Source organism: Euprymna scolopes, chromosome 11, assembly GCF_053919585.1.
Source record: "Euprymna scolopes isolate OS-2025 chromosome 11, ASM5391958v1, whole genome shotgun sequence".
Lineage (NCBI taxonomy): Eukaryota > Metazoa > Mollusca > Cephalopoda > Sepiida > Sepiolidae > Euprymna > Euprymna scolopes.
Window position 1 is genome coordinate 19,627,051 of NC_136492.1, and position 23,833 is coordinate 19,650,883.

Here is a 23,833-nt window from a genome sequence, read left to right on the forward strand (position 1 = left end):
CCCCGCAGAATATTTTTTTTATCAAAGTTATCACAAAAATACATCTTTTTCAATAAAATGTAATCCAAAAATATCTTAAAATGTATCCCCAAAATATATCTTTTTAAATAAAATTTATCCCAAAAATATATCTTTTTAAATAAAAGTTATCCCAAAAATATATCTTTTTAAATAAAAGTTATCCCAAAAATATATCTTTTTAAATAAAAGTTATCCCAAAAATATATCTTTTTAAATAAAATTTATCCCAAAAATATATCTTTTTAAATAAAAGTTATCCCCAAAATATATCTTTTTAAATAAAAGTTATCCCAAAAATATCTTTTAAATAAAATTTATTCAAAAAATATTTTTAAACTTAAATTTTTAAAAAATGATAAAATTTATACCTGAAATGTTTTTTTTATAGAATCACCCAAAAATTTTAATAAAATTAAAATTATATATATATATATATATATATATATATATATATATATATATAAAATTTATTTAACAAAAAGAAATTGAAATTATTTTTTTCTCTTTTATGTTTGGAAATAATCCTATAAAATTTATAATTTTTTACCATTTTAACGTTAAGAATCAACAAGGTGTTTGAATTTAGATTGAAACACGTACAAATTGTAAAAAAAAAAAAAAAAATAGGTTAATAATAGTCGCTGCAGAGATTTAACAGTTACGTTCATTATGTCAAATGGTTAACATTCAAGCAAAAGAAATTCTCAATTGTCACTTAAATTCATTTCATCTCTTAACTGAAAACAGGTTGAATATAAAGACAATTTGCTTTCAAAATAAAGTAATTACTGTACATAATAAATTTTAAAATAAATCATATTTGATGATCGTCATTTGCACTTCATACCTTAGAAACGAATTCCATTTTTCTATTTTTTTCTGACTACTGTTCTCACGTCTTGTGTTTTATTCATACAACCTTCCAGCCGATATAACCCGACCTTCTTCCGGTGTATCTTGTCGAACTTTGGATTCTTTCTTTTCAAACTCTGGAATCTGCACAGAATTTTGAACGGAACACTTTATTTAATTTGTGGGGGGTAGGATGCTCTCGTTCCATCAGTCATGATTAGATAGAAATTTTAAGTAATTTACAGTTATATCCTTACTATCACCCGTAATGAGGAATAAACTTTCAACCTCTAGAAGTGTCACTTACAACTCAGGGCTTTATATTGTGAGTGCAACAGTCGTATTTGCGAATGATTTTTTTTCCAAGTGACGACTAAAAATAATAAAACGCTTATCTTTTGGCGACTGTGTTTTTTTTTCACCAACTATCTTCCAAAGCACATTGCTGAGTGAAAAATGTCTTTACAATCTTTTTTAAATAAAACAAGCAAAGTCAAATTATTTAAACAATAAAAGGTGTAATAAAACAATATACTCTTTTTTTTTTTCTTCTTTTTTTTTAAGGAAGGCTATTTAAAAAAACATCTGAAGAATTTTGAATGTTTATAGTTTCAAGTCTCAACATAAAATTTAGTGCATATTTAGAATTACACTTATTTAATAAAATACAGAAAAATCTTCAGAATGTGCACATTCGTCACGGAGCAAACATGTCATATTCTAAAAATCATGCGAGTTTGGCTATTAACTTCTATTTGGCTAGTAAACGAAAATATTTTGTTGTCAAAGGTCAACTAAAGATAAATTTGTCTGTAGAGCCATGCAACTGAATTTTACCTAGAATTGTCCGCAAGAATCTGTGAAGTCACGGATAAAGTACTAGGTCAAATTCAGTTTTACGTGACACATTCCTGGAGGTGAAAGGTTCACTTCTCATTAAGAATGATATTGCGGATTATTTAAAACTTCTACCCGATTACAGCTGACAGAATGAGAACAAGCTACCTCTGTGGATATCAAATCAAATTGAAATTCTGTACAGATTCCAGAGTTCAGCAGAAATATTCCAGAGATTAACGGGATACATCTGAAGAAGGTCAGATAGTTACATCAACTGAAATTTTTTGTGTGAAAAGGAAAAAAAAAACAAAAAGAAAACAAAAAACACTCAAGGTGAGAACAGTAGTCTGAATAATCAAGATAATATAACTTATCAATCCTCATCTCAAAAACTCAGAAACAAACACAGTATTATGATGAGAGAAATTAACATGTCAATGCTTCAAAGATAAACAGAATCTGAAAGATGAAATAAATCATTTGCAGCTGAGAAGAATACTAATATGAAGGCATTTTTAATTTTTGCAAATGTTAACATAAAAAAAATTATGAAATTAAAAATGTATTCAAATATTAAAACAAAATACTTAACATTCTTCAATTATCAACTTGTTTTCAAAACAAATAAGAATGAAAGTCTTTGTTGGTTGAATTCAAGCAAGATTCTCCCAACGCTTGCTGCAGGCCTGTCAGACTAAGCAGTGAAGATTCTGAATAACCCCGCCCCCCCCTTTTTTAATTACTAGTATGCTGCCCGGCGTTGCCCGGTTGTAAAATATGCTTAAATATATTTTATGCAGATTTTGTATTCATTATTATAGAGCCAATTCTCTATTGATTATTATATTGTACTGAATACATAATAGTGATTTCAAAAGTTTTTAAAAAATATGACTTGGATGCCATCAGCTAGAATCGAAACCAAAATATTTAGCCATCAAACAAGTATTATATTTAAACACTTATGTATAAGTTATAACATTGAATCCGACCATTCTTTACTGTAAAACTGTGCAGGCGTCTTATCTAGATTTAAATGATTATATATATATATATATATATATATATATATATATATATATATATATATATATATATATATATATATTACACATACACACACACAACTATATATACAAGCATACAAACAATAAAAAGTCTTTATTTGAACTTTTATAATAAAAATGTCGGTAAATATGCACTTTAGGTGTGTAAATTATTTGACCTGCATAAAACCATAATTATTTTTTTTTTATAAAACATTGTTAGAATCAAAGACTTAAAACCATAAAAAAAATTCATTTTGATAATGTTTAAAATTGAACAACAAAGTTTAAAAAAGAAACAAAAAAAAAACAGTCTTTATTTAAACTTATAATAAAAATATGTTTATGAAATCAATTTTTTTAATCAAACAGCATAAAAAAATTTGTAATAAAATTTTATTTGAACTTTTATAATAAAAATGTTTATGCAGTAAATGGTTCATGACTTCTAGTAAACTCCAATAAATCTTTAGTAAATAAGAAAATCGCTCCAGTTATGAGGAGCTGAGAAACATACGGAAATGGATTATTCTGACTCTCTACCGATTAGTTTGGCAGGCCCGCTGCAAGCGTTGGGGGGGGGGACTTTGCTTGAATTTAACAACTTTGTTAATAGAAAACCTGAAGGAACTAATTTTTTTTTTTTTTTTTTTTTTATTGTTGAACATAACCTAAGTGTCCAACCTAGTCAAGAGTTGGCCAAAGGCTCCCTTTTAATTAGCTACTACACCAAGATGTAAGGGAGAGTGCCACTCCATTCCCAAAATTAGTCCACACTCTTACTATTACGCCAAATGGGCTGATTTAGCCTAACTTTAGTTTAGTACACCCCCCCCCCAAAAAAAACAAAAAAAAACAAAAAAACAAAGGCGCTTATGCATTTTATGAATCGAAAGTCGGTATTGATGCATATTACAAACAGATTTCTTGTAAATGCCAGTATGGTTGAACCGGAAACTGATCAAGTTGTTGTTCAGCCAAGCAGAAAGCAATAACAGATGCAATAGGTGTGTCAGAAACTTTGTGAAAAATATTGAATAATTCGACCCTCTGTCTTTCCAAGCTTATAACTACTCGAAAAATGTAATTCAAACCCTATTTTTTTTTTTTCAATTAAAGGAGCAAGGACCAAGGTTTCATTAAAAAAAAATTTTTTTTTTTTTAAATACAAAAAACGTGGTTAAAAAAAAAAAAAAGTTTTAAACTTCGGATTTTACAAGTAAATTTCTAAAAAAAACTGTTCTTTTTTTTTGTTTTTAATTAGAATATATTATTTATTGATCTTTTATCTTCAATTTGTGATATATAAAACTTTGGCACATAAATTATTTACTTTTTAATAGACATTTCAAAATGGGGGGGCGTGAATTAATTCGACCCCCTGTCTTTCCAAGCTTATAACTACTCGAAAAATATAATTCAAACCCTAATTTTTTTTTCAATTAAAGGGGCAAGGACCAAGGTTTCATTTTTAAAAATAAATAACTAAATAAATACAAACAACGTGGTTAAAAAAAAAAAAAAAGGTTTTAAACTTCGAACTTTGCAGGTAAATTTCCAAAAAAACTTCTTTTTTTTTTTCGTTTTAAATTAGAATATATTATTTATTGATCTTTTATCTTCAATTTGTGATATATAAAACTTTCGCACATAAATTATTTACTTTTTAATAGACATTTCAAAATGGGGGGGGGCGTGAATTGTGAATTAAAAAAAAAAAACGTTTGTCTAAAATATTATACTCGGTTTATTGGAAAGAGCATAAGATTTCACATTGACCCTAAAAATATCGTAAAAATAGAATCAATAGAAAAATTTTGATAGATTTTTGAAGTTTAAAAATTGAAAACTACTGAACTCGTAAAATTCAATTAATTTCATTACTGTTTTTTTTTTAAATAAAAAATATTTCGATTACTTTTTATACAACTTTAATAGTTTATTTTGGAAGTATAATCCATAAAGAAAATAATCAACCAACTTTTAAAAGGAGAACTTACGAGTTTTTTTTTTATATTTTATTCACAGTTTCGTGTTAGGGGTGTCAAAAATTCTTACAAAAATTCTGATACATCTACAGATGCGATAAGACAATACAGACCAAAGCAGACGACTTTTGCTAAATTGGAAGGGGACAAAAATTAAGTTCTTTAATTTTAATCAGTCATAAAAAAATTGAACACACGACAATGTATTTAACCAACCTAGATAAAATATAACAGACGTCGGAGCAAGTCCTAAACCCTAAGCTCTAACCCAAAAACAAACCACTAATTCCTACCCAAAACCCTAACCCACTAGACATATTCCAGTGGTTGACATCAAATAGCGGTTCATAATGTGCACTAGGGGAGCGAGAAAAAAAAAAAAAAAAAAAAAAAAAAAAACAACTACATTTTCGTTTAACTGTGTAAGCGTTTTTTTTTTTTTGTTGTTGTTTTGTTTTTTTCTAGTAGTTAGTTGAATTTTGATCCGATTACCAAAATGCGAGTCGTGGAATACAAACTAGCAATACAAAGAAACAAGAGTACAAATAAAATTATAGATTTTTTTCTTTTTTTTTAATGCATCAAATCTACATATTTTTTTTGGGGGGGGGTATTTGATATTCAGTTTTATCGGAGTTATGTGCCAAATCTAAAAATAAAAGTGAAATTCTACCATGTTTACGTAATTATATATAAACGGTTCTTATCCAGAATTCCTCCTATTTAAAAAACAAAAATAAAGAAAAATATAATGTACAAACCAGTGACGAAACGAAAATATCTTTCCAAACTCTCATAAAATTGATCAAGTAGTTTTATTTTTGAATAAGAAAACAAATTTTATGAGTAACAGAAAAACGGCTGTTCTATCTATCATTTTGAAAATCATCTAAAAATAAAAGGAGATTACTCAATAATTCAAACTTGCAAGATTTATGTTTAACGCCAACAAATTCCCATTAATCGCTTAAAAATGATTTTCTTCATAAAAATAAAATTGCTTGTTTAATGATGTAATTTTTGGAATATATTACATACAGATTTTTCTTTAGTTTAATTTTTGAATATAGGAGGAATTCTGGACAAAAACAAAACAGCCTAAAAAAAGTAGGCATTAAAAACATTAGAGCTTAAAGTGGGGGATCACTTTCACATAAAGTTAATGATTGCCCAAAATGATAGTAGTTTGAAGAAGATAATGTCTACTTTTTCAGACTGTTTACAAATAATTACTTGAAAACAGAACCCCATTTTTATTTTTAGGAGTCTCGGCAGAGGACCTGTGGCATAATGGATGTTAAGTAATGATCAGTTCTAAGCGACAGTTTTATGGAGGTTGACTTGATTTGAGATGACATTCATCCAGGATGGGTGAAGTCGACTCCTCCCATAGAACACACAACATCCCGAACGAACACAGACACACATGACGATCCACAGTGGGCAAGAAAGTGATGAACAACTAATTTTAGAACCAGCAACGAACACTACAGATCTGTAGATCAGCGCTAGGTTCAACGTTAGCTTTCATGGTCTGAAACAACCTCTTTAGCTGGCCTCCTGGGCGTCTTCGCTAACCTGAAAGTAGTTCTGGAACATTGCTTTGTGGATGAAATTCTCCTAGGTTGTGGAATGCAGTGTCCCGAACCAACAAAGTCTCCTCTTTAAAAGGTTGTCGGTTCAATATTAAGCACAGGTGATACTAAGAATATAATTATGACTGATGGAACGAAAGCAAGTTAACCTCCGTAGATTAAATAAAGGATTCCATGTGAATTTTAGAGTTCAACAAGACGCGCATGAAAGTCAGAAGTTATATCCGTCAAAATGTTGGGAGAATATCATTTAAGATGAGCAGAGCAATCCGAACAATCTAAATAATAGATATTGCTAGTATTGGGCGATTAATCAGAATCGGGAATCGGAAAAAAAAAAAAAAAAAAAAAATTCAGAACTTTTTGGAGTATTGGAATCGGAAAAAAAAAATTGAGCCTAATTTCCAATGCCCTAAACGATTCCGTTTATTTATTTATTTATTTTTTTTAATTTCTTTTAGTTCTGTTTAAAATTTAATTTTCCACGGGTTGTATTAATGATGAAATGTTAAATACTTATTGATTTTAAACTACCAGCAAAACTAAAATCTATATCACATGCATAAGTATTTTTATATTTTCAAAAATATATGCACATATTACACGGGTTTATGCAGTAATTTGACCTTCTCCACACACAAAAACAACTCTATATTCAGAAATTTAAAAAGCATCGGAATTAGTAATTTAGAACAGAATCGGTAATTGCATCAAAGAAAAATATTGGAATTGTCCCATCACTACAAATTACCAATCCTCATCTAAAAAATTCCTACTATATGAAAGAGTATAGTAGCACGCTCACTCACACATATGCATATACACATTAATGCGCCTATACACGTCAGATCTTTGCAGTTGTTTCCAACAGATGAAGTATCACATAATGTGAAGTAATACTGCCAAAAGCAACCACCTTCGTATCATGAAGGTGTACGCCTACAAGGACTCAGATTTCAAACTGAATCCAAGACATGTTGAAAGATGAGTTCAGAGGTAGAATTTCCGTTTTAGCTTTAAGAAGTTGCGTTACGAGACTTGAACGAAGCCAATGATCTGGAATGAATTTTGATTCCTGTTAAAAGAACCACTTTATTGGCATTGCATCACCATTTCACCATTTTTCCAGGATTCATATCCGACAGTATAACTAATAACAAAATCGTTTTTTTTTTCTCTATGTGAAATTGAATTTTTAGTTCATATGACATTCCAGTACAATCCGCACTTTTTTTTTTTTTTTTTTTTACATAAGTCATCACTTATCAAGGCTCGAAGACCACTCGAGGATAAGTGTTAATGAGTGTACGGTGGTCACTGAGCTAACAGCATATTAATAGTTAGTGAATATGGGATAGAAATGGATTATTTAGGAGGGACAGTTCAGCAACAACTTGTTTACACTGGACTTGAAGACGACCATATTGGAGTCAGCTGGAAAGCAGGACCGAGTTCCGCAGGTGGGCAGTTTTAGGAAAAGAGCTTTGTTCATCGAATTTGCATTTAGATTTAGGCACAGGTAGAGAGGGGGAACTGTTTTAAGCAGAAGGAAAATAGTGAGCAGGAAGAGAGTTTCACAACCTTGCAGCACTTAAGAGGCTACTGGAATATGAATCTGTATTAGGATGACGTATTAAAACAGTGAATTGATGGAGACATCTAGTCAAACGAGCTGGAACAAAGGAAACAGAATAGATCAGACAATTCCGAAGAACACCTGTCATAATAGTATTAGTAGAAAAAACGGAGACTAGCAACATCACATCTGTGAGAGAGAGGTTTTATTTTCATATAGAACTCCTGGGTTACCATTATTTAAATCAAGACTTCTACCTGTGGTGGCTGGAAGAGCAAAAGATAGCAATCTTTGTGGATTAGATAATGGGTTCCATCTGAAAATCTGCATAGATTCCCAAGTTTGGCAATATATACTGAAAGATTGATGCTGCATCGGCTAAAACATTGTGAGAATAACATCCAAGATGACAACAGTAGTTTGAATAATCCAAATTATACAAAATTATCAATATATTTCGGATTTGCATTTAATTTGATCCATAGACATACAAGACACCAAATAAGCAAGATTCTCTGAATTTAAGCCTTAAGATTTAAATTTTAGAAATTTTATAGAATCAAAATCACGTAATGGATCTTTTTTTTAAATTTGAATAAGTATTCCAAGTATAGTGCGATTATATAAGGATTTTAATTTTTGCAAGAGTACATAAAAGTAGTGCAAATACTGCTTCACCATTTTCCAGGATTCGTTCATTCAAAATATTTGGTTGTTGCAAAAATCAACATCTTCTAAATAAATGTGAAAGTTTCTTTTTTTTTTTTTTTTTTTTTTTTTTTTATTATTATTATTTATCATACTGACGTTAACATCAACACATCCCAGTTATTTAGATCAATAATGCAACAGTTTTTTTTTGTTTTATTTTTTTTTTTAAACTGTATATATAGTGGATAGTAAAGACTTACACCTGGCTATTTATGCACCTAATTTGCATAACTAGTTTTTAAACAGTATATAATAAATCAATGTTTGGGGTTATTCATTTGTAATTGTATTATCCTATTTTCCTACGTACATGTAATATTTTTGTCAATATTAAGATTGATTAATTAAATTAATTGATGGCAATCTTCTATCTAATAAGAAACTAGCATTCTGCATTTCGTCTGGTGCACTGCAGCATCTGCTGTTGTTATAAAGTTAAAGCTGGAGTTGCCTCTCCGGCAGATAAGGAGATCTAAGTTTGCCCAGTTACCAGGGTCTCCCTTCTGATGGAAAGGCAAGCCAATAAGGTTGGAGCCAGCGAAGCTGCAGGAGTTGCCGGAAAGGTGTTGCAGTGCTTCACTGTCTGCCTATCGGGACTCCAAACCGGATTTTTTTTTTTATCAGGGTTTAATCCCTTAGGCTTTGCTTTTCCCAAGGTATCCACGAGGCAGTGGAGCTGTTTGCTCATAACTGGTGAAAATTTGAAAATATTTTCAATTTTGACAAAAATTATGGAGATCCTCATTGTAGTTATGGTTGTATCAAAATGAAAGCGAAATCCTTAAATGACTCTTAAAAAGAATTCATTACAGATAATAAATAAGAGGATAAACTACCAAAATTTTCCAGGATTCATTCAATCTCATCAAATTCAAAATACTTGGTTGTTGCAAAAATCGACATCTTCTAAATAAATAAATAAATAAATGTAAATTTTTTTATTTTTTAAATTTTTTATTTTAAATACGAGGTGTCTTCAATAAATTTCCAAACATTTTTTTTTTTGTACAGGTATTTAAAATTGTCGTAGCCTCTTGAAAATTCAGTATGTTATTGCTATACACTTTATGAGATGACTGACTAATTTTTATAATTTCAGGTTCAAATTGAACAGCTATAGCAAGAATTGGAATACACCCTACTAAAGACACGACTGGTGATTTTCAAAAATGCAATATAGACGTGAGAACACTTTAGAAAAACGATATGCAATAAAATTCTGTTTTAAACTTGCAAAAAAAAAAAAAAAAAATGCCATAGAAACGTATGAAATGCTTTAGATTGCTTTTGGACGATCTTTCATGAATCGAGCATCAGTTTTTGAGTGGCATAAGAGATTCAAGGAAGGCAGGGAGTCTGTGAGGGATTATGGGAAGTATGGGAGAAAAAAGGAAGTCAAAACACCAGAGTTGATTGGCCAAATAAAGACTTTCATGAATAAGGATCGTTGTGTGTCTATAGAGACAATAAGTGCACAATTTGATGTAAGTGTAGGTCACACAAGTACACACGAGGAACTGAAGATACAGAGGATTTGCAAGAATGCACCAGTCCACAACTCCATACTTGTCATAGACTATTTCACCAAAATGGGAATCAAGACATACCCTCACCCTCCCTATAGTCCAGACCTTGCTCACTGTGACTTTTGGTTATTCCCTAAGCTCAAGGAAAGAATTAGAGGTTGTCGTTATGAGAAAATTGAGGAGATGAAAGAGACTGTGACGAGGGTCATTGACACGCTCACACAAGAGGACTTCTATGGGGCCTTCCAGAAGTTGTTGGAACGGTACAAGTGCATTGCAGTTGGAGGAGATTACTTTGAAGGGGACTAGTGTTTCATGTATGTACTATCAATAAAAGTGTTCAGATGAAAAAAGTCTGCAAACTTATTGAAGGAACCTTGTATATTATATCTACGTTATTATCAGAACATTTGTTATTTCAATCATTCATACAACAGTCTTCTGAAATTCTGTATATATAATAGAATGTAAGAGCCAAACCGTGGCTTTCGTAATAATAGGCCTCTCCACTAAAAGTCATGTGACGTTAGCAGGTCACAGATGAAGTCCTATAGCCACGGATCTAAAGTACTTTTCAAGTCGAATTCTAAATAACAATCCAAAATTCATTAATTAATCAGTTTTTAATATTTATGCAGAATACGGGCCGTGCTGAAATAATAATGTTCAGGAACCCATTTTTAACTAAATTATTGTACAGATTTTTCTACAAGTTTAATTCAATGTTTCTGTACTTATAACGTTGTATTTAAACTATTTCTTTAAATTTTTCTACAAGTTTAATTCAATGGGTTTTTTTTTTTTTTACATAGGAATCACCACATTATCAAGGCCAAGAGGCCACTCAAGGATAAGGGTTAAAGAGTGTACAGTAGAAATTGGACAATATAGTAATCATTAGTAATGAAAATTCGGTAAATTTGTTAACTCATATGGAACGGCTCATCAAGAACTTATTTACGTTAGACTTGAACACAACCATATTGTAGTCAGCCGGAAAGCAGGAAAACGGAAGACAATTCCACAGACGTGCAGTTCTAAGAAAGAAGCTTTGTTCATGGAATCTACGTTTAGGTTTAGGCACAGATAAAGAGTGGGGGGAATTATTGATAGTGTTTACCGCTAGACGAGTGTTTCTTGTGAAAGTTTGGCGAGGGGGGACCATAGACTGAAGCTCAGTCGAACACTTTCCATGAAAATAACGATACATTAGAGACAAACTCGCAACATCTCTTCTATGAGATAGAGGTTGCAAGGAAGAGAAAAGGACATCTCCTGCGAGGCTACGAAGTCTATTTTGAACTCTATCAAGGCAGGATAAGGCCTTTCTAGCAGCTCCTGCCCAGATGTGGCAACAGTATTCCATCCTTGGACGTACCTGGCTCTTATCTGTACTTATAACGTTGTATTTAAACTATTTCTTTAAATTTAAATAGTTTTTATTTCAAAAGTTGCTTATCATTCGATTTTAATTTGTTAATTATTGTTTGCTAACGAAGTGCAGACGTGCGTATGGCAGCTGTATGCAAATGACAGAGCTGTATGTGTGATGACGTCACAGCAAGGAAGAAAGAAAAAGGTTATAAAAAGAAGAACGTGTGCACAGACAGAGAATCACGTTATAGACACGTGGGTGACGTTACAGCTGAGACGAGAAGTCACAGATGGCCAGAGAAGGAGGAATAAAAGTTTTTTTGTTAAAACCTGAAACAAGTTGAATTTCTTTCCTCTTCCTTTCTTTTATTTTGTGCGACAGAGTCTACAAATGTGTTGGGTCCCTACATATTAACAATTACGTTGTATTTGTTTAGTCCTTAAATTCATAATCCAGTTTTTGTTGAGTCTCAATACTTCAAAAAACTCCAGATATATAGATTAATAATGGAGCAATTATCGGAATATCTATAAAAGTGAGAACATGTGTGTGAGGAAACTTCTCAACCTATATACTCAACGAATTTTTGGTCTACACACTTGAAATTTGGTATATAGGGTATTCAGACATGTGGAAAACTTTAATCGGTTTTCATCAGGAAAAAAGGACTGCTAAGGGATCAAAATTGAAAAATTGGTATGTGGGAGTCATCGGATTTTTATCTGTTTGTTAACTGTTTCATGAATGTGCATGCGTGAATCGTTCACATGACAGATGATTTATGTTAAGAATAAATAAGTTTGAAAACACTTTAAAAAGATCATGTCAAGCCGATCTAATGGTTATCGTACTTGACTCACTGTGTTTAGACTTGGGTTTCGATCTCATCTCGAGTATATATTTATTTATTTTTTACTTACAAGTGAACTGTTTAGAAAACAACATAATACTTGCATGCACATGTCTTAGTTTCTTTTCTTTGTTTTTTTTTTTACTTCATTTTTTTTTTTTTAAAAAGGAATTTAACATTAAGTTTATCACATACCTACGGTATTTCTGTTTATAATAAAGAATTCTGCAATAATTAATATGTAATATTTATAAGTATTTTACAACCGGGCAACGACGGGTGACCTACTAGTATAAACCATAAAAAAAAAGCTTAAGAGTCAGGTACGTCCAAGGATGGAATACTGTTGCCACATCTGGGCAGGAACTGCTAAAAAGGACTTGTCATGCCTTGATAGAGTTCAAAATAGACTTCGTAGCCTCGCAGGAGATGTCCTTTTCTCTTCCCTGCAACCTCTATCTCACAGAAGAGATGTTGCGAGTTTGTCTCTGATGTATCTTTATTTTCATGGAAAGTGTTCGACTGAGCTTCAGTCTATGGTCCCCCCCTTGCCAAACTTTCACAAAAAACACTCGTCTAGCTGAAAACACTATCAATAATTCCCCCCACTCTTTATCTGTGCCTAAACCTAAACGTAGATTCCATGAACAAAGCTTCTTTCTTAGAACTGCACGCCTGTGGAATTGTCTTCCGTTTTCCTGCTTTCCGGCTGACTACAATATGGTTGTGTTCAAGTCTAACGTAAATAAGTTCTTGATGAGCCGTTCCATATAAGTTAACAAATTTACCGAATTTTCATTACTAATGATTACTATATTGTCCAATTTCTACTGTACACTCTTTAACCCTTATCCTTAAGTGGCCTCTTGGCCTTGATAATGTGGTGATGCCTGTGTAAAAAAAAAAAAAAAAAAAAAAAAAAAAATACGCGAAACGTTTAGATTCCAGAAATTCGACGATTTTGAATTGAATGGTGAACGCCAACAAATATTTCATTTTAAAGGCGCATTTCCTTTCGACACATGCCTTCATTTTTTTTTTTAAACCGATAATCGTCAACAGCCCGAAAAGAAACATGAAAATAAATGTATAAAAAAAAATGCAATTTAACTTTATAAGCCAATATCCTAAAAATAAAACTTGTTTTCTTCTTTTCAACATTTTTTTCAAATCAACAAGTGCATACACTATTCTCAAATGTTTTTTTTAAGTGTTTAGTCATGCAACCATGAATAGTTTTTCCTCCTTCTTTCTTCCATTTTTGTAGATAGCAATTAAAAAATATACTTAAAAAAAAAAAAACTTTAACTAACAATAGCACTTAGATGAGCTTTCAAAAGGAGATGTTTGCGTTTCTATGTTGAAAGACAAAGACAGCAGCTTGGAGGGTTGGGGGGGGGGGGTCTTGAACACAGAGTTTTTAATTGGTTATTTTTGATCAATTAGTTACAGAGAAGCATTCGAATCAATTTTAAATTACCAGCCAAATATACAAGCTTAACAAAAGAGTTGATTTGTTAATTGAAAAACAGAATTAAATATATAAATGGGAAGGTAAACCATTTGTTTAACAAAACAGACAAACAAGACTCGGTCGAAATACACACAGCGAATTTGATGCAGAGAGAAGTTATTATAAATTTAAAAAGAAAAAACACACACAAAAATCTTTGATATACGTACCTGTCATGAAACGAAAATGTCATTCCAAAAATAATGTGATTTGATCAAGTAATTTTTTTTTTAATGCACAGAAAATCATGTTTTATAATGATTTTTAGTAATTTTAATAGTAAATCATAGTCACTACAATGCTGATTTTGATCTTGATAGTTCAAATTGAGTTGTCTCTCTGAATTTATTTAAACATGGCGGATAAAGACAACATCTAACTTAGTCATAAAATTTGATTTCCTCGGTTAAAAAAAAAAAAAAAAAAAGTACTTGATCAATTTACGTCATTTTTGAAATATGACATCTTTGTTCCGTTTCGTAACGGGTATGTACGTTATAAAGAGTTTTCTGTAGTTTCTTTTTTTTTTTTTTTAATTGGGCTGAACTCTGTAGTTAGAAAACAGAGATCGAAATTTAGGTCAGGAGTTGATAATTTTGGGAGTAGCTATATTTTCCTTCAGCCAATGGGCGATTAGCTACTACTTTTTCTGATTTTACTACTCTATTAATCTAACCTCATCTTATAAAACTAGTAAAACCTGTATCTCGGTATTGTTTGAGAAAATTGAGGAAACTAAAAAACTATTCTCACGCCAAAAAACTCATTTTATTTAAAGTTTTTACTTTCTATAAGTAATGTTAATTATTTATCTATTTTTATGAAAAAAAAAATATTCCTATAACAAGCTGCAGTGATAGTTTGAATTATTTAGACTGCTATTCTCAAATTGGTTGTTATTTTCACAAGGTTTCGACCAATGCAACCTTTGACACTATGTTCTTCTGTACGAACTCAGGAATTCACACGAAATATTGAACTGCACCTATAATCCACTAGTGCAAATTGCTCCTGATCTGTTGACTACGACTGGGCAGAAATACTGAGATTAACTTATTCTTGGTTACCATCACTGAGGATTGAACCTCTAACTCCAGAAGACTATTCATATTATTTACAATACTGTTCACATCTTTGGTGTCATTTTCACAAAGTTTCGGTCAATGTAACCTCACAAAAAATGACACTCAAGATGAGAACAGTAGTCTGAATAATCTAAATAAAACGAATAACCAATCCTCATCTAAAAAATTCAGAAACATAATCCCAGAAGACTGTCATGTAGGACTGCTAACCATTGCCTTTATCCGCAACGCTCAGGTAGGAAAGCTGGCAGATAAACACCATGATAGAAGGATGCTTTCTGCATTGCTGGCACCACCAAAAACAGAGCATCTGGCCAAGTTTTGCTCAAGGACCCCCCCACCACCACCACCACACACACTTTCCGCTGTCAGCAACCATGTTCCAGAGAGGGGTAAAAAAATAAGAACGGTTAGAACACTTTAGCGTATAAAAAAGTAGGAGGGATTATTTGGATCACTGTTCTCATCTTGAGTGTTATTCTACCAACGTTTTGTCTGACGTAATCTCCGACCTTCTCCATGGGTATATTGTTTAACTTGTTAATCTGTACGAAATTTCGAACATAACCGATTATTTGACCCACAGAGATAGTATGCTATTGTTCTCTCAGCCACGATTAAATAGAAAGAAGTCTTAATCAATTCGTCATTGTATTCTTAGCATCACCCACACTAAGGATTGAACCTAAAATTTTCAGAAGAGTGTCATTTAGAACTGAATTTTACATAGTACTTTATATCTGTTGTGCCACAAGTAGTGCAATAATACAATCTGTTATGCCTAGCAATGAACAATACCCACAATTTCCTGACTCCAGAGACAGTTTAAAAAAAAAAAAAAAAAAAAAAAAAATGGACAGACTCTGACGTTCCGCAAAAATTGCTGATTCTTAAGCTTGATGAAGAACTGGCTGGACGGACGGACGGACGCAGACGCGCGCGCACACACACACACACACTTTGCACCTCTGCTACCAAAACTCCTAACTCCAGAAAAGTTAAAAACAGAGACGCTGACATTCTGCAAAAATTGTGAACTAAAACCTGTAAATCAGGTGAAAAAAAAAAAAAAAAAAGACACACACACACACACACACACACACACACACACACACACACACACACACCTTACTTTGCATCTCTGCTGCCAAATAATATGTTCATATATTCACGGTCGACTACCTAAAAGTAGAATATAACCTTCAACCTTTTGGTCAGTGAACTGGATTATGTTCTGATGATAATAATCAGTAATCTGAGATAAAAGCAGGTTCAGATTAAAACAATAAAAATGATTGACAGCACAAAGTTTATTTCAGCATAAACTTTACTCAGCCAATTAGAGCTGTGCACCTTTCAAATAAGTAACGATTCACTCCACACAATCAAGCTTCAATTGTGTAGATATATCTATGTGAAATGAAATAACTAGGTCAGCCTGTTAACATGCAAGAACATGGCAGTATCTAGATGTTGCATAAAGAAAAACGTTATTTGAATGGAAAAGTTTGAGTGGCACCTAGGGATCAGACTTGACCTGATAATCAAAGTTCTGAAACTGCTCCCACAACTGGGCAGGAGCTGCTAAAAACAGCTTATCCTGCCTTGACAGAGTACAAAAGATGCCCTTTTCTCTTCCCTGTAACCTCTCTCTCCCACAAAAGAGACGTTGCGAGCCTGTATTTGTTTTAGTGTTATCTCGTCTGAGCTCCAATCTCTGGTCCCCCCTTTGCCAATCTTTCACGAAAAACACCCATCTAGCTGAAACCACTGTCAATAATTTTCCCCACTCTTTATCTGTGCCTAAATCAAAATGTAGATTCCATGAACAAAGTTTCTTTCTTAGAAGTGCACACCTATGGAACTCTCTTCCGATTGCTTGTTTCCCCCTGACTACAACTTGGATGTCTTCAAGTCCAACATAAACAAATTCCTGATAAACTGCTCCCTTAAGGAATTCAATTTATCAAATCTCCATTACTAACGATTACTATATTATCCCATTGATTACTGTACACGCAATAACCCTTATCTTCGAGTGGCCTCCGGACCTTGATAAGTGGTGACTCCCATGTAAAAAAAAATATATATATATATATCAGAGAACTTTTGTACAAAGATAATTGCATCTTTTCTTTGTGACTCTTCAAGCAGAGAATATGTGAAAATTAACGGTTCCTATTTTAGCTCCATTAAGTGTAGAGTGTGTGTGGGAGTACTTGAAGATTTCAAATATGTATATACGATTTTAATGAAATTTAAATAATTTATATAAAACAGTAATTCAAGTAGCTTTCTGAAATTCCAGTTTCTTCCAACTATATGGCGGGGGGGGGGGAGAAAGTAAAAGGACATAGTGTTCTACATTAAATCTTAAGCAACGTCAATCTAATGCTAATGTTAATAATGATAGCATGACACAGAAAATAAGACACACTAACATCCGGGTCGTTTAATTGTTATGTACTTCCATTTCTTGTGATAAATGATTTTACCAAGAATTCTTCATAAGTTTTGGTTTCGGTTATAGCTGATGGCACTCAAGTCATCTATTTTTTTTTGGTCTCCCAATTTATCGGAGAGGGACCTATGTTTTCAGTGGCATCTGTGCTTCCGTGCGTCTGTTAGTCCGGACTATTGCCAGATAACCGTCCATTAGTTTTTCCTGAAATTTTGCCACAAATTGTATTTCATTAAATAGATGTGCACAGTGAAAAAATTTCTTTTACAAAAATTCCTGTTACGCCCCCAGGGGATCAAAAGAGGTAAGAAAATGCCCCAAAATGGTAAAAAAACGACACATTTTTGCCGCCATAACTTTTGATCCATCCATTACATTTTTTTTTAAACTTGGCCAAAATGTGGAGCCCATTGTTCTTAATAAATCTAGTATGGATGACTCTGGCAAAATTCTGGTTCCTGTCCCCGGGGACTTTCAGCGCTAAAAACGCCTTTTTTGTGGTTCTTTTTTCATATTTCTCAACAAGAACTTGATATATCTGACTATATAGCGGTTTTTCACGGTGATCAACTCAAATATACATGTGTTAAGGCCTGAAACTGCACCGTTATCAATTTACACTGGGATTCGGCATCCCCAGGGGCTTAAAAGAGGTCAAAAATGCCCCCAAAATGGCCGAAAATGACACTTCTTGCTCTATAGCATTTGATCCATCCATTAAATATTCCTGAAACTTGGCCAAAATGTGGAGGCCATTGTTCTTAATATAAATTCAGTATGGGTGACCCTGGCAAAATTCTGGTTCGCATCCCTCTGAGACTTTTAGGACTAAAAAAAATATATGCCTTTTTGGAGCTCTTTTTTCATATTACTCAAGAACTTTATATGTATCTCTATATAATGGTTTTCCATGGTGCTGAATTTAGATATACATGTCTTAAAGTGCGACACTGCATTGTTTGTCCATTTTCACTGGGATTCGGCATTCCAGAAGCTTAAAAGTGGTCACAAATGCGCCAAAATTGCAAAAGACACTTTTTACTCCATAACTTTTGCCCCATCCATTAGATTTTTCTGAAACTTGGCGAAAATGTGAAGGCAACATTGCCTCTTCACACATGCAGCACAAGAGGGGGACCAGGCACGCATGGTTTGTCTCTTCTCTATCTATATAAATAAAATGAACTCATTTTTTGCCCTCCGACTTTGACCTTAATACGATTAAAAATCATGACATTACATGCAAATGTAATGCATACAAACTGTAGCACATTATCTGAGGTGTGCTATAGGCCTATTACCTCTACTGTTCCTCGACAATGATACATTCCTATATTTTTTCCAGTGAGAGTCCACTGCCAAAATCGGTCACATTCAGTGGAAGTTGCAACATCTTTTCTATTAGATTTCTCCTTTCCCTGCTCCCCATTTACACCACAGAAGATGCGTTCACAAGGAACAGTACGAGGAAACCCCGGTTTGGAATCGTACAAGGTTATTTATGCCATTTTGGGGTTTGTTTTTTTTTTTAAATCTTTTTTCCCTGATTTATGCTTTCTATTTTTCCCATAAAATAAAAAAAAATTTTTTTTAAATGCGAAAACGCCATTATTATTGTTTTCTTTTTGCTTTTTTTTTAGTTAGTGTAATAAGACAACCTGTGGGACTAACCGGTTTTTACTTCCGGTTTTAATGACTCTAACCGTGAAATCTAACTATGACCTTTATTAACTATTGCTTTCAAACTAAACATTTATTTTTACACGAAGAATTCATTCTTTACTATTTATTATTATAACGTAACGATATCGTGAATTCACTTGCATTAAACTTATATTAAAATTAAAACAAAAAAATCATTTAGAATTCGAGTGTGATGTGAGACTACTGAAACGAAACAAAAACAAACTTCACTGCGGAATTGATATTTGACCTAATTCATTTTTTAGTTAATTCATCACTTTTTTTTTTTTTGCGCTTTTGCCTCAATGATCCGAGTTCGAGCCCCCCCACCCTCCCCAAACTTTTTTGTGATTTTTCAAATACCCGGGCACCGCCGGACCATTCGTATTGCATCACGTTCATTTTTTTAATTGTTTTTTTTTTTTTTTTTCACAACATTATTTGTTTTTATAATATTTAAACAGGGTTATTACTTCGCTTTGTTTTCATTTTACTCCCTCCCCCAACCACACACGCCTCTAAAAACCCGGGCAACGCCGGGTACCTCCACCCCCAGTTATAAATAATTTTATCAAGAATTCTTCATAAGTTTTAGTTTAGATTTCGATTATAGCTGAAGGAGCATATATATATATATATATATATATATATATATATATATATATATATATTTTACATAAGTTTTGGTTTTTATTCAAGCTGATGCACCCAAAATCACATGGATATATTTTTTTATTTTTGAAATCTCAACTTTAATATATAAGAATCGATAGAAAATCGACTATATATATATCTATCTATAGATAGATAGATAGATAGATAGATAGATAGATAGAGAGAGAGAGAGAGAGAGAGACAGAGAGAGAGAGAGCATATATGCAAAATCTGCATACATTAAAATATCATATTTAAGTGTATTTTATGACCGGGCTACGTCAAGTGTCTGTTAGCTTAGATAAATATTTTTGCAGTTTTAACAAAAGAGCTACAATAATATCAGGGTGTCTTCATTTACGCTGAACATTCACAGAATACCAACATCAATATATTACATGCGAAAGAGTCCGCTGTGGAATTTCCACAGGTCCCTCAAGTAAAGGAATAATTTAATAGATGAGAAATATTTATAAATCAGACGATTGTCTTTTGCGCAATTACGATTTGTCCTTTTCTGAAGGCTGACATTTGTGAGTAATTGAAATGCGGCCAATTATGAAATAGATTCATACTATAAAGCAAAGTGGAACCCATCTGATTGAATATTAATAAGATAATCGATTGTATAAAGGCAGTTGTCTGTATGTTTGTATGCATGTACATCCAAGTTGGTATTTTCTTGATCGGCATGAATATTTAAAAAAAAACAAAAAAACTTTCATTCTTTGGGACTCAACTGGGTCAGGTTTCAGCAGGATGAGGCCGTTTTTTCAGTACTAATTAATTTGCAAAGAAAAGACCGATCCGTTTTTTAGAGGAATCTATTATATAAGGGAGAGTTATAGAGTTGTATGTATGTGCGTGTGTATGTCCAGCTAGAAAAGAATAGACTGGGCAGAGGAGAAATAGGAGATGAGAGAGATGAAGGGAGATTGGAAAGAAAGAAAGATAGACTGATATAATAAAGTAGAGTGATATAAGTTTTAATAGAAACATGTTACATTATTTTTCCCCGGGCAATGCCGGGTATATCTATTAAATATTTCAAAATATGTCTTAAATTAAAAATAATAATAATAATGGTTATGACTCATTGCTAGTGACATTTTAGCAACATCTTCAAAACTTTTAAAAACTTATTAGGACTTATGAGTCTATATTTTTTTTTTTTACCAGTGATGCTTAACTATAGGCACTAGAAGAATTAGTTTTTTTTGGCAGACTTGAATGAGAATCAGCCCCCCCCCCAGTTTTTATAGTATGTTTTAGTATTTAGTATAATTTTTGAGGTTGAGAGTGTTTATTCCGAAAGCCGTTCTTAACATGGAGAGGTTGGGGGTGTTTATACTACGCTGGGTTCCTATTTACTTTGCCTCCCCACGGGACAGAGTTAGACACCAGGGTTGTTTTTTAATGTAAAGAAAGGAATAAAAATAAAAATTGTCTCGGTCATAAAGGATTTCTCCTCCACTGACAGAGAACAAACAAAAAATTGAAGTGTAGCATCTTAAGAACAGATGCTACACTTTGATCTTGGCCTGAAAGCCAAGAAAAATACCAACTGCAGAATACCGGTTAAAATTATGGGGAGGGGTGGGGGGTGATTCTCGTTCAGGTCCGCTGTTTTTCTTTTTTTTAGTTTTTATTTTTGAAAACTCTTTTTACCCCCCCCCCCCAACAAAGCATATTGCTACTTGAAATGTAAGGGGCTACTATTTGGGATTTTACTTAACAAGGGACAGTGGGGAGCTGTGTAGCAAGATGTCTGTTCACATTACTTTTAAACTTCAGTAGATTAGTACAACCAGGGAAGCAAGAAACATGGAGAAAATTCCAAAACCTAGCATTCCGAGGGGATAAACTATTAGAGCAGAAGGCTTTCAGCATCTAGTGAACAGCGAAGGGGTGCGATTTTGCTGCTTGTCAATTTAGTCAGGAGTGTATGTGCCAAAGGGGCACAAATGCTATGAGTTCATCATAGCACATATTCCAATAAAGTACTTGTAAAACAGGCACAGGAATGCAACATTGTGGTGATGTGACAGAGGTTGGAGCTTGGTTGATAGTATGGGACCTATTAGAATGGAGACTCTTTTTTTTTGGATCCTGTCTAAGAGTGAGAGACTAATGTTAGATGCACCAGCCCAGATGTGGCAACAATACTCCATGCATGGGTGAATTGTGGCTTGGTAGAGATACAGGATGCTCTCTGATGTGAGGAATTTTCTAGCACGATTTCCGATTCCAAACATAGCAGCCATGATAAAGTGGCTAATTACTATTTTACTAATAAGTTCATAAAGCAAGTAGAAAATGTCAAAGTAAAGGAACGGAGCTTATTTGGCAGATATTCAAGAATTTCATTTCCAAATTTTCTACTAATCAGCTATTCTATGTTTCTTATAAATAATTCTCCATTTTGTATCAATTACGTTGCAGATTTTTTTTTTTTTTTTTTTTTTTTTTTTTTAGATGAGGATTGATAAGTCCGTATCATTTGAACTACTATTTTCATCTTGTTTTTTTTTGTTTTTTTTAATGTTTCTGACAATGTAACATCCGACCTTCTTCAGCCACATCTTTTCGTCAAACTTCGAAACCGATACAGAATTTGGAGCTGGACCTAAATTTAATCAACTGGAGTAAATTGTTCCTTTTCTGTCAGCCATGACTGGATAAGAGTGTTAATTATTTTGTTAGTTTTTGGGTTTTTTTTTGTTTTTTGTTTTTAATATCGCTTATAGTAAGAATTGAACCTTTAACTTCTAGAAGACTATAATTTAGAACTGATACCTAATCAACACTTTTTAACAAGTTTATATAAAGGATTCAATAGTGTGTGTGTGTGTGTGTGTGTGTGTATATATATATATCACACACACAATAGTGTGTGTGTGTGTGTAAGTAATAATAGTATTTCCAGACAAGATTAGGTTTAAACCTCTTAAAATTCACACTAGAATTGTTTACATGGAGTAGTTAGTTTGTTTTGTTTTGTGTGTGTGTGTGTGTGTGTGTGTGTGTTTTTTGTTTTTTTTTTTTACATGGGGGTCCCCACTTATTAAGGCCCAGGGGCCACTCGAGGATAAGGGTTAATGGGTGTACATTTGTCATTGTGATTTTAGCGTAGTAAACATTAGTGGGAATTTTGTAACTTGGATTACTTAGGGGGACGGTTCAATAAGAACTTGTTCATGTTGGACTTGAAGACAAACAGATTGTAGTTAGCTGGAAAGAAGGCAAACGGAATAGAGTTCCACAGGCGAGCAGTTCTAAGAAAGAAGCCATGTTCATGGAGTCTATGTTTAAGTGTAGACACAGATAAAGAGTGTGGGAAATTGTTAATAGTGGTTCTGGCTAGACGAGTGTTTTTCATGAAAGTCTGGCAAGGGGGGACCATGGATTGAAGTTCAGATGAGCTTTGTGGCATATCTACCCTTTTTCAGGTTATTTAATGCCAAATTCAGTAATTTTTGGAAGATTGATTTTATACTTCAGGTTCTTTATATTTTCAAATATTTATTCATGTTGCTTTGTTTGATGGTTTTGTTTTATGGCATATCAACCTTTTTCGGGTTCAATTATTTTGGTAAAAGTTTTTATGCTTCAAATTGTTTATATCTTCAAATATCTACTCATGGTGTTTGGTTTTGTTTGGTTATTTTGTGTTGTTTTTGTTTTTTAGTTTTGTATTTGCAGAACATGATTGAGTTTTGTAAAAACATTAACGTTCAGTGTATTTTAGGTCAGGAAGCCAATATCTTTGACCAGTCTTGTCTGATAGCACCAGTCAAAGATGTATCTGAAGAAGAATGGAGGTTACATTGATTGACACATTGAAAATATAACAACCAAGAAGCAGAGATTCTTTCCTAAATCTGTCTGCTGTGGAACTGATTCCCAGTTGATTATAACATCGTGAATTTCAAGTTTAATTCAAACGAGTTCTTTCTGATTCTTATATATTCAAATCATACCAAAGTTCCACCATTTCTGATCATTAACTCTTATCCTAAAGTGACCCCTCCCCACACCAATTAAAAAAAAAAAAAAA

General features: G+C 32.7%; 1 protein-coding gene and 1 pseudogene across 3 annotated transcripts in view; both read right to left on the reverse strand.

Moving 5' to 3' along the window:
• Positions 1-23,833, reverse strand: part of LOC145287790 (tyrosine-protein kinase Src42A-like) — a 430,888-nt gene that overhangs the window by 236,074 nt on the left and 170,981 nt on the right. The window lies entirely within an intron of this gene.
• On the reverse strand, positions 21,177-21,337 carry LOC145288383 (U2 spliceosomal RNA; annotated as a pseudogene).